At 38.3% G+C, this 11,284-nt stretch overlaps 1 long non-coding RNA gene across 1 annotated transcript; it reads left to right on the forward strand.

Annotated features, from left to right (window-relative positions):
- The first annotated feature begins 1,586 nt into the window (after positions 1-1,586).
- On the forward strand, positions 1,587-7,131 carry LOC125500353. Its single transcript, XR_007277695.1, has 3 exons — positions 1,587-5,400; positions 5,525-5,675; positions 5,771-7,131. It is a non-coding gene; the product is annotated as an uncharacterized LOC125500353 (long non-coding RNA).
- The last annotated feature ends 4,153 nt before the right edge of the window (positions 7,132-11,284 follow it).

Consider the following 11,284-nt stretch of genomic DNA (forward strand, 5'->3'; position numbering starts at 1 on the left):
GCTTCGCACTTCCTATCCCTCCCATCCCTAGTCTGATACTGGCGATCGCTCGGTCCCCACCCCTTCGATTTTCTCCCACCACTCGGCGCGAAATCATCAATTCTGTACTTGCTCGGTTCCTCTTCTTCTTTTTCAGGCTCGTTTCTTTTCTTTTCTTTTCCCGCTGGTACGACGCCCGCACCCCCACCCTTGTACTCTGGGCATCCCCGCCACTTGTCATACTCTTTCCCCACCTCCGGATGATCCTTTTCCTATATTCGTCCTCGCCCCTGCAGACGAACCGATCTTTTTCCTTTTCTCTCTCGCTATCTCTTAGGATTTTTGAACCCGAGTTTCTCACGTGTTTCATGTACACCTACTCTAATTCGTGGACCAAGATTTTTATCCGACGTGATCTTCTATGAAAAATGTAGACACCGTAAAAAAATTGAGTTGATTGAATATATCCGTTTCAATTTCGAGTTACAAGACCGTTACACAATTTGCAAATATAAAATCGACTTTTATCTCGACTCAATTTTTCTAATCATATTTTATTCTTCCGGTCGGATGAGATACCGCATACAGCACCGCGTGTATATACGTATCGATAACCGTGACACTGAACATTTAATCACCCAGTTTTTATTTTTTCATTTTCATTTTTTTTTTTCTCCTTCGTTTTGCTGTAGCGTTACGTCTATCGGACGATTACTTCAACTCGAGTTCCTTGTTCGTTCTCTTTTCTTAGACGTGTATAAAAAAAAAAAAAAAAAAAAACCGTGTCTATTTACGCAGGTGAACGAAACGACAATTGTCAAATTTTTGGTACTAACGAGCTCCATACGTGTAACGCGAGAGGAACGAAAATACCGAAAAAAATTTACAATGAAATTGACCCGTGCATGGGTCGTCGTATGCGCGTGCAGTACTTATAAATTCAAACCGAGAATTATCTTTACGTAATTATACGACACATTACATTACAAGATCAGCGTGAAAAGAATTTTGATCGAACGTCGCATAACGATCATCCGAATCGTTGATCATTTCGCACGTCGCTGAGGCGTCCTTAACCTTTTTATTTTTCATTTCAATATTTACTTGACCGAAAATATCGTCCCGATATAATGTATATATATACCCGTGTGCGTGCATATACGTGGTGTTCGAAATTATTTCAAACGTTGTTGAAACGAAAATAAAAAAAATGTAACATTGCTACCTGAAAAGCTGTAAATTTCAGGTAGCAAAATGTATCGTTGATATCTTGTGATCATCTGATGTATATAAATGTATAGAAGTTATACATTTACTTGTAAATGACACTTGTGCATATATGAACTTATGTACAAAGTGTCGCATTATTATGTACACGTGTACCTTAATAGGGCGTAAATTATCGTGCGATTAAAGTCGGCATACATTATAACGTTTGATTGAATAATTGGGTTCTCATAGGTATGTAGCATACACCTATATATATATATGCGTAATGTTATCCGCGTCAATGGCGTGTATAATGGGGAGGAGGAGGACAATTACTATGCAAGTAGGAAACTTGAATTTCTCTCTAATAAAATACCGTGCGCGTAATACGCATACGATAAAGGACAATATTGTTCGCATATCGGAAGTAGAACGCCAAAATTGAAACAAATATCGAGGGAGAGGAATAAATGGGAAACCTTCAAGAAGATATAACGAAGTTAAACTAATCCACGGCGATCGTTCGCGTTAAGGAACAGGATATAACAATTTTACCTGCTGCAACTGCACAGCCGTAATCTTACTTTCAGCTCCATAATTCAGACAAAAAGTTAATTATCGAATTAAATCGCGTTGAATCAAATCTCCACCGTCTACCGACATCCGCAATTTTGTATATATAAAGCGTACACACACAGAGGTATGCGTGTATGAATATCGTGTAACTAAAGACAGATCAGGTAAGTCCTTCCTTCGTCCCGCATCGCAGGTTCGCCCACACCATCCGCTTTGTCGTTGCTGCACCGTATATATATATTTCACATACATATGTAAATACATACGTACGTACATATATCATATATTGAAACCTATTGAAACATGTACGTAAAACACCCACTTGCATATACGTATACCTGTACGTACATATACAAATTCCACACCCACTGATTTCGAGTGACCGAAGGTCAAAAAATCGTTCACATACACGTGTACACGAGTGAATATTTTTGTAAATTAAAAAGCGATAAAAGAAACAAAAAATTGAAATTAAAATTGAAAAAAGATGTTCCAGCAGCTGTCGTTTGAAACGTAACCACGTCTCGTCAAATTTTCGGTAGTCGCGGGTTACATACTTATCCAGGTATATAAATTTTTCTTTTCACACCTTATCTACATTAATTACTATCATCACAGGTATAGCTTGGTCTCATTTCATATTGCGTGTAATTGGACGGTATTAAGCAATAACGTCTTAACCAACGAGAATAAAATTTCAGAAGGTTATTGCTTAATACCGTCCAATTATTATAATTCGTTTTATTATTATCAAATTTTTACTCAAGATAAAAATAAACTGCAAATAGTATCATATTGTAGCAATCAATGACGATTATATGGGATTCAAGCTATACAGGTATCAAATACCAATTTTACCCCAAAAGATTTGTAGAATTTTTTTATAATAATTGAAGAGAACTTTTAACATCATTCTTGATCGAATTTTTCTTTTTCTCTCTTCTTTAGGATCTCTAAAGTATCCCGTTTTGCCCGGCCTTCCCCTTTATAACTCACATATACCTGGATATCTCCGTTATCTGAAGGTTTATATAAATATAGCAGGCGTCTCGCCATAATACTATCTACCTACCCTTACCCCCATCATGTATACATACACATATGATGAGTGACGCATTAATCACGTGAGATATGATCGTACATAGGTACGTAGGTATATACATGCGAACGTGGGACGTATGACGCTTTAACGTAACATAGGTGCGCACGATCATAAATACAGGTATACCCAAATTCTGAGCCTTTCTTTTTTTCTTGGTTCAAAAAAATGGAGAAAGCAAAAAGTCACGAGCCTCTTTCCCTCGAATTTCGAGTCCAAATAAAATGATCAAATGGACTTCGAATTTTAATAATTCTTTCATCACTTAGCCTGCGTTCATTTATTCGATCAATTGTCGATTAATTCTCTAGTTTCTTTATAATGTCAATATTTTAATCCTTCAAATTTTGGGAATAAAAAAAGAGTCACCTACGCGGTTGTAAAAATAAATCATCTGTGTGTATACAGGTATGATATCAGTACATATATGATAGTAATAAAAATCTTCTGTAACGTAAGAAAAGAAGAATAAAAAATTGTCAAGCAGGAAAAATACCAAGTGCGAGAGTACTGTTGTGCATACGTATACTGTATGTACAGGTATATAATATATGCATACACATATGAGTACGTCCGCAGGTAACAGGAAACTTTTTCCTAATCAGTGAAAATATTGTTGTTATCATTATTATCGTCGTCGTCATCATCATCATCATCATAACCGGAGATATACCTTGCGTGGAGCGTCTACATCAGCATCAGCAGCTGACACATGGGTATAACTATACCTATGTATAGGGACATTGGCTTTGTCCGTGAAATGTAATGGCGAATCACTGCAGAATTGCGGAGTAATCAACTCCTATGTACAACACATATATATATTATACACCTATATATACACGTATACACGTATAACATCTACGTGCATATAGCTATACCTGTAATATTTGATATTATACAATGAAAATAATTTTGTGGCGCGTCACTGATCCACATACGTGTATGTGGTGTACACATATACAGTGGGTACAATATATCAAAAAGTACAGGTGTATCTGGAGCTATAAAGTTACGCAAAATTGCGAAACGAGGGATGTATCAACCCCCCGCCTCTTCGCTCCCTGCATTCCCATGGAGATAAAAATTAGTAGAACGAGGAGAAAAAAAAAATGGATAAAAATTATCGATCGATAGGAATCGACGAAAAAAAATCCGCGCTGCACATTAACGCGACAGTGCAGTCATGTACGGCATAAATAATGTACTCGTCATATATTTCTATACGTACAGGATGTGAGCCATTACTCTCCGTGTGCAATACACATCCACAACCGTATCGTGAAACACGAGGTAAACTAGCATACTTATGTACACATATTAATTGCGATTCGGATGATTAACTGATAAAATATTTGTTATCGATTATTCATAAATTTCCTATCGAACTATGCATCGAACATGGATGTAATTTGTTCTTCTTTCCCCCCCCCCCGTGTTCCCTGGAATCGAAGAACGAACTCTCTGAATTTTTTATCTAATCCCCGCGCTCGCCGGGCCCCTCCTGATTTTTGCGCTGGAATGCGATTACTTTTTGCGCACCCGTTATACAATAACCGACGTACGGGGGTTTGTTTTTTCAAATTTTCTTTGCACGTGTGTCCAAGTAACACAAAGCGAGATAAGCTGCAGCCACTAAAGCGAATCGTATTTCACCTACAGGCAAAGAACACGATAAATAAATTGAAACGACGCTCTGTACAACTGTGGTATACATAAGTCCGTATGTATACGTATGTACGTGTTACTCGATAACACATGCACAAATCATGTGTACACAATTCCGCACATAGTCTTGCCTTGTGCATTGAATACATACGAGCATGTATATAAACCCGTAAAAAAAATTTTTATACATACAATGGCGGTTATGTGTATGCACGACAGACGTACGTGTGTGTGTGAAAGAGAACCGAGAGAATTAGCCGTGCGCGCCGTGCGGAATTCAACACTATATACACATCGTTATACGTATAGCTATACACAGCGAATACATAGGTTTGTCTACCCGGCAAAACTTACTGCGCAGTTAACAAACTCTAAACCAGATTTTATGTAGTTGAGAGACGCGGTTATCCCGTTGAGGCCGCGCTCGATTAGCTACGCGCGGTTTTTTTCTATTTTATTTTATTTATTTATTTTTTTTATTCCGCCATTTTTTTTTCTCCATCTTTCCGTTTCTTTGAATCCACCCGATTCTTTTTATTTCGATTTTTTTTTCATTATTTTATTTTTGATTCCAATTTTTTAAGTCCTTTTTTCGTCGCACGGCGACCGGTCGATATGCTTCGAAAATTGCAATCAAGGTCCATCGACGTCGATATCCAGGAGAAAAAAGATCAAAAGTAGAGGCAAGAGAAAGAAAAAAATAAACTTGAAAATTAACCGGACGAAAAAGTAAAAAATGACCAAAAACAAAAATTAGGTGATCGCTACTATTATTATAATAAGAGAGTTCCACGTGCGCATTAAGAAACAGGATCTGCCAATCCTTGCGAATTTTATTTATTCATGTACGCGCAATTTTTTCTTCAAGTGTACGTATACACACATATGCATGTATATGTGTGAATGGAATAAATGAATAAATAGAGAGGTGGTTAAATGTAGGTATATATGTGATGTATGTTACGAGGTGTAATTCTCTATTCCTTTCCGCAGACTTTTGAAGCGGCCAAACTAACTTCATATGTACATGTACATGGGATATATATCGATCTTTCCTGTTACACATATTTACCTATATATCTACACTCATCTAAATTATGCTGCCGGGGCTTCACCGATTGAAAAATTTCGCATAGGCATACAGGTAATGCGTCTTATTTGATCTAGGCGAAATTATTCGATCGTCGCGTATCAACTACACGGCCACGCCGCGATTACATGTCAATATTTTAATTTCAGATACAACGTGTATACGATAAATTGCTAACTACTTCCGTCTACTTGTCAGCGGCACGATCACAATAGTCATCACTAATAAATACTGTCGATACTACTATAATATTTTTGTCTTTGTTAATAATAAAAAAAAAAAATAAGAGTTAACAAGCGCGTTATCGTATGGTTATAGACAATTTCGATGGTGTGTACATCGCGTATAGTAGCTAAAGTATATCCGGAAAAAACTAGATTAGAAGCCGGCATTTTGTGGCGCCAGTAACGTAACACGTATTAGACACACGCGTATAACCTAGTAGCATTCGCGTTACGAAAGATCTTCGAAGCTTTATTGCTGTACAAGTGTGCGTACGAAGTCGCTGTATAGTATAACTATATAATAAATGATATTGCACTACGTATAAATAATTAATAGATTTATTGTACAGAATTACCGTATCGCCATGAGATCTGTATTATTCGCGTACAGAAGCTTTTTCTTTCGTCCAAATTATTTTTTCATTATACAGGAAAAGATTGAGCGATCGAATTTTCTCGAAAAGTCATTCTCTTAGATAAAGAAAAGAAAAAAGAAAAAATCAATTCGTCCGATGCACGAACTCTGCAATCGTTTTTACAGTTAATTTTTCGTAACTGCGGAGTATATGACATAAAAAGTGTTCGAAATTAGATACACCCCGTACGAAAATATGAGATACAAATTTATCTACTTACAAGCCTACTGTAATGCACACGACTTTAAAATACGATATCCCTACCTGCTCTCAAAAAAATGATGTAAAAAAAAAAAAAAAGGTGAATATAATTGGGCGCGAGAATAAAGTGTATCGAATTTTTGGGAAGGGGTAAAACCGGTAGCCACACGCCGATCGATTTAGCCGGTGGTTACGAAAGATGAGAAAAAAAAATTGGTGAAATATGAGACCGGAACGTGAGCTCTCATTTTCCGGCCGATATCCTCTCTTTACCGATCTTCCACCGATTTTACTAACAGGTCGAAGAGTTAGGTGTGCGGTGAAAATGAGACGCCTCGTTATTTATATTGTGTGTTAAATTTGAAAACCAAATTAGGGTGAGAATCGATTGGTAAAACGGATAAGACGATAATATATTGCTGAATATTTTCCTTCGTTTTTTCTTCTCATTTTCTAATCAACTACGTAAAATTGCGTCATCAAATTCTGAGTATATAGGAATATATTATACATCGTCTATGAACCCTACTGCTACGCAATTTATCGCGGTTTGAAAGTACAGATATACCTAGTTCTCTTCCGGAGTTGAGAAATACGATCTGCATTAATACGGCGATATAGTTGATTTTTTATATTATCTATTTTTTTTAATAAATATATATTCCTTTATTTATTTCTTTTCAATTTTCACCCATCATTACTTTTGATTCGCAGCGAAGAAATGATATATGCTATCCTCAATTCAGCGAAGACAAGCCAAAAAATACCATCGAGTGATAAATTTTAGCGAACACTTTGCAATCGACCCTATTGGATGAGGCGAAATTAAAAATGCAAAAAAAAAAGAATTCCAGGTAATTTAAACGCAGAAAATTTCATTCAATTTTTCATCGAGACTTTTTCGCCGATTTTTTTCCATTATCATTACCGTTAGGTGTAATTATTATTCGAGCAAAAGTCGATAAGACGATGTGTAATTACACGTCCTCATCGATCAACGAAATTAGTGTCTACACACGCACACATACCGCAAATATTTGAATGAGTTTTTTCGTAAAATAGTTTGTTCGTAAACGTCAACCGCATAAACAGCTAATCGTGATTGAAAAGTATATGTATATACGCGTAGAAGAACCGTGAATAAAATTTTCACGGTGAAAAAAAAAAAAAAAAAAATCAAAAAAAACCGGATCATCGGAGTACATATACCCAGCTCGATTTTGCCTTTTCGCGACAGCGTTTCAATTCCGAATACATATGTATACGTAAAGATCATTGACACATAAGCATATCATCTCGATAGGTGTACAAATGTGCGTATATCGTACATGTGCGCAAATGTAAGCATGTACGTACGTACGTACGTACGTGTATATATAACGTATGTTATATCGCCAGTCTCGAGACACGCTTGCGACACGTTTTATCCGAAGCACGTGTGCACGACTCATTCACGCCTGGCGTCCCTCTGTCCCTCGACGGTATAGTCTGATATCGGTGTGCACGGGCACGCCGGTGATCGGTCCCTCAGATCCGACGGAACATCCAACCAGAAAGCGTTATTCTACGAACACATACGTGTACGCACATACGTACACGCGAGTGCGTAAGAATACACGCGGTGTGTGTACGTGGGTATATACTCACCTACACACACACGACGACGATGGAGAACTTCAACCGGTCTTCTGCGATACCATGAAGTCCCGGTTTCCCCGGGCAAATTACCCAGACGCCCTTGAGTTGTGCAACTCGATGACAAGCTTCGCGCGGCCAGTGGCTTTCAAACTTAGTTGTATTATGTACGTACGTACGTACCTAGTTGGAAATTTATAGAGGCGTGAACGTGTGTTTAGGTATGGGTTACGTTATCTGTTCAGATTCGATGAAATGATCGATCGATCGGCGCTCGCGATATGACGCCGGATGACTCGACGGTAATTCGCGATCGTTATTATATCGTAAGTTATTTTTCTTTGTAATCGATGAAATTTGTGCAGCCGTAAAAATACCGACGACGATGACGTTCGTCGAATCGCTTCGATTTCATCCTGAGAAATTTCATACGAATACATAAGGCCAACGTCGTGCACACCGTACGTGTATATGCGACAACGTCTGCGTGCTATACATATACACTGCACAACATTTGGTTCGCGATCACGGTTTATTATACATATATATAAATACATGTAACGGTTAAAGGGTATTTCAATTAAATTTTATTGACTGATTCATACCGGTCGTGGGATATCGCTTATGTGCAATGACAATACGTATACACGTCTTCTGGAGATAGATCAAACAAAAAAAAGCCATACGATGGTTATATCGATATCTTAAAGATATATATATATATATATATACCTCGTCATCGAGCAAACGTTGGAGGAATGGCGAATTCAATTCTCCTTGTAAGAATTCGTTTTTTAATTCTTTTTTTTTCTTTTCCCTCCTTTTTCTTTTTGCATATTTTCACGTACGGGTTGTGTACATATAGCTATGGTGTATTCGCAGCATCTAAATGTGTAGATTTATACGAATATACCTATCGTCGACTTTACGTTCTTCGAATACATATGATATACATACGCATGTATATAGCGGTAATGCGCTGAATGACGTCATACGATATATGCAAAAAAAAAAACATTCTATAGGTATACTAAATTCGTACAACGGAACGTCACACTTCATGTTCAACCGACGCGAACGTTCATGCATATTAAAAGGTTCAAGAGTCACGATTTCACCTCCTCTTCTCAATACACTTGTCTACTTGGAATTTCGTATACATACAACCTCATAGGTATAACGTACGACTTAGTTCCATAAACCAGTTTAGCTAAAAAAAATGTCATTCTCAAAAGTACAAAAGTAAGAATTGAATAAACTTGAAAAACTTCGATACTTGAATAATCATATGGGGTCTGTACCTTTACGGCGATGAAGTTAAGATTTTACCGATCGAATGGAATCGGATGACAAATAAAAAAAAAAAAAAAGTTGCGTCTCAATTTTCGTCAAAGGAATTTGAATTTCGAGGGGCTCTAATGGGCGCGTATGAAAGATAAGGTCAAACGATTTCCGCTGCGCTATATATAGAACCTATTGATTATAGACCAGGAAGCAAAAGAGTAAAAAAAGAACGTTGGGGATCGTTTATCTGTGCGTTATTCACGTATATATTCATAATTGTAACTATCTAGATCGTTCGAGTTAATTATAGACGTCGTTAGTGGATGGTCTAAGTTTAGCGATTTTTGGTACGTTGCTTGGTGGTGGTGATAAACTGCTAACGCGCGGTGATATATCCGTGTACCATGTACAAAAAGAAGTCCAAAGTCTCGAGAATTAGTATAGGTAAGTATAAAATGGCGGATGTATTGAAGCACCGCCACCACCGCCACCACCACCAGCACCGCTACCACCAGCGCAAAGAGAGAGAAGCAAAGGTGGGTTGAAGAGTACGAAGGGGAAGACATTCTTAGAATTACGCGCAACTGGCTTTCGCCGTCGTCCATAATGTGCCTCTGGTTAGAGATCTTCGATCGTTCGTCTTTAGCCCGTTGCTCGTATATATACATATACATATATATACTTATAGGACCGAACGAACGGCGACGAATCTTTCGAATCCGCCGGTTGGCCATTCGCGGTTTTAGCCGTCCTCGTTTTTTTTTTTTTTTTTTTTCTTTTCTTCTCTTTTCTTTTTACACAATTTTTTCGCTTTATCTTCCCCTACCGATCCGATCGCGTGAGCGAGTCGCGCGCAATGCCGGAGCACCCAGCAGACGAGGGCATTGGCGGCAACAATCTCTAGGCTAAGATTGTGTTTGTAAATATTGATTACACAACATCACGTGATATTAGCCGGCCCTCGTGCTCGTAGCTCTTCGACTCCGGTGTGCATACACAACCGACCAACGACCGCCGCGAGTATCACACAAGACCGAGGAGATATATACACAACTATACGTACTCGACACTGTTCTCTCCATGCAGTCTAGACTATAGGGCAGCTACGCTGCAATAATATCCTCCTCTGTCTTCAACGATCGCTGCAAAGATAGGTCCGGTAAAATACGACCGACTGACTAATCATGCGACGTGGATATACCGCAGGATACGAAAATCTCAACTCTTGCAATCGTACGCGCCGATCGAAATTGCACAAGCCACGTTTCACACCCCCCCCCCCCCCCCCGTGCGGTGGTTAACGCGGATGAGCAAAAAAAGAAAGAAAAAGAAAGAAAAAGAAAAGATAAAGTTTTCACCTTTGGAAGAAATCGATGAAACAATTTCGTTTGTAAAAGTTCTCGAAATATCGAAAATTCCATCAAGGACTCACCCAAGAACGAAACGCGTCGTCCCCATGTGGGGTGCTGTAGAAGATTCGAGAACAATTCAGATCTCTCATCCTCTTTCTCTCTTGTATCTCCCTTTTCCGATGGCCATTGAGGACACTTTTATGCTCGTCGAAGAAGTCGTGGCGCAGGTTAAGTTTTGTGTCGTTCCGAATGGTGAGAATACCTCGGTATACAAGGGTGGCGCGTTACGGTCCGACGAGAATGGGTCAACAAAGGAGGTTTCGGTTTCAGTTTTCATTCCGTGGAAACCGAAGTAATGAATGAAGAAAATTCATAGTCGGAGTTGGGCTCCATTCAACCGTTGTATCGGGGTTCTCTCATTTCTCGTTACCTCGTACCACCCGCTGAAAATTTTCAAACGAAGCCAAAATAAGTTAAAAAAAAAAAACTTTCAGTTCGAAGTAAATTAAACATGAACTAGCCTCGCGATGTTTTGTTATATTATAAATTTT

Source organism: Athalia rosae, chromosome 3, assembly GCF_917208135.1.
Source record: "Athalia rosae chromosome 3, iyAthRosa1.1, whole genome shotgun sequence".
NCBI classification, from domain to species: domain Eukaryota; kingdom Metazoa; phylum Arthropoda; class Insecta; order Hymenoptera; family Athaliidae; genus Athalia; species Athalia rosae.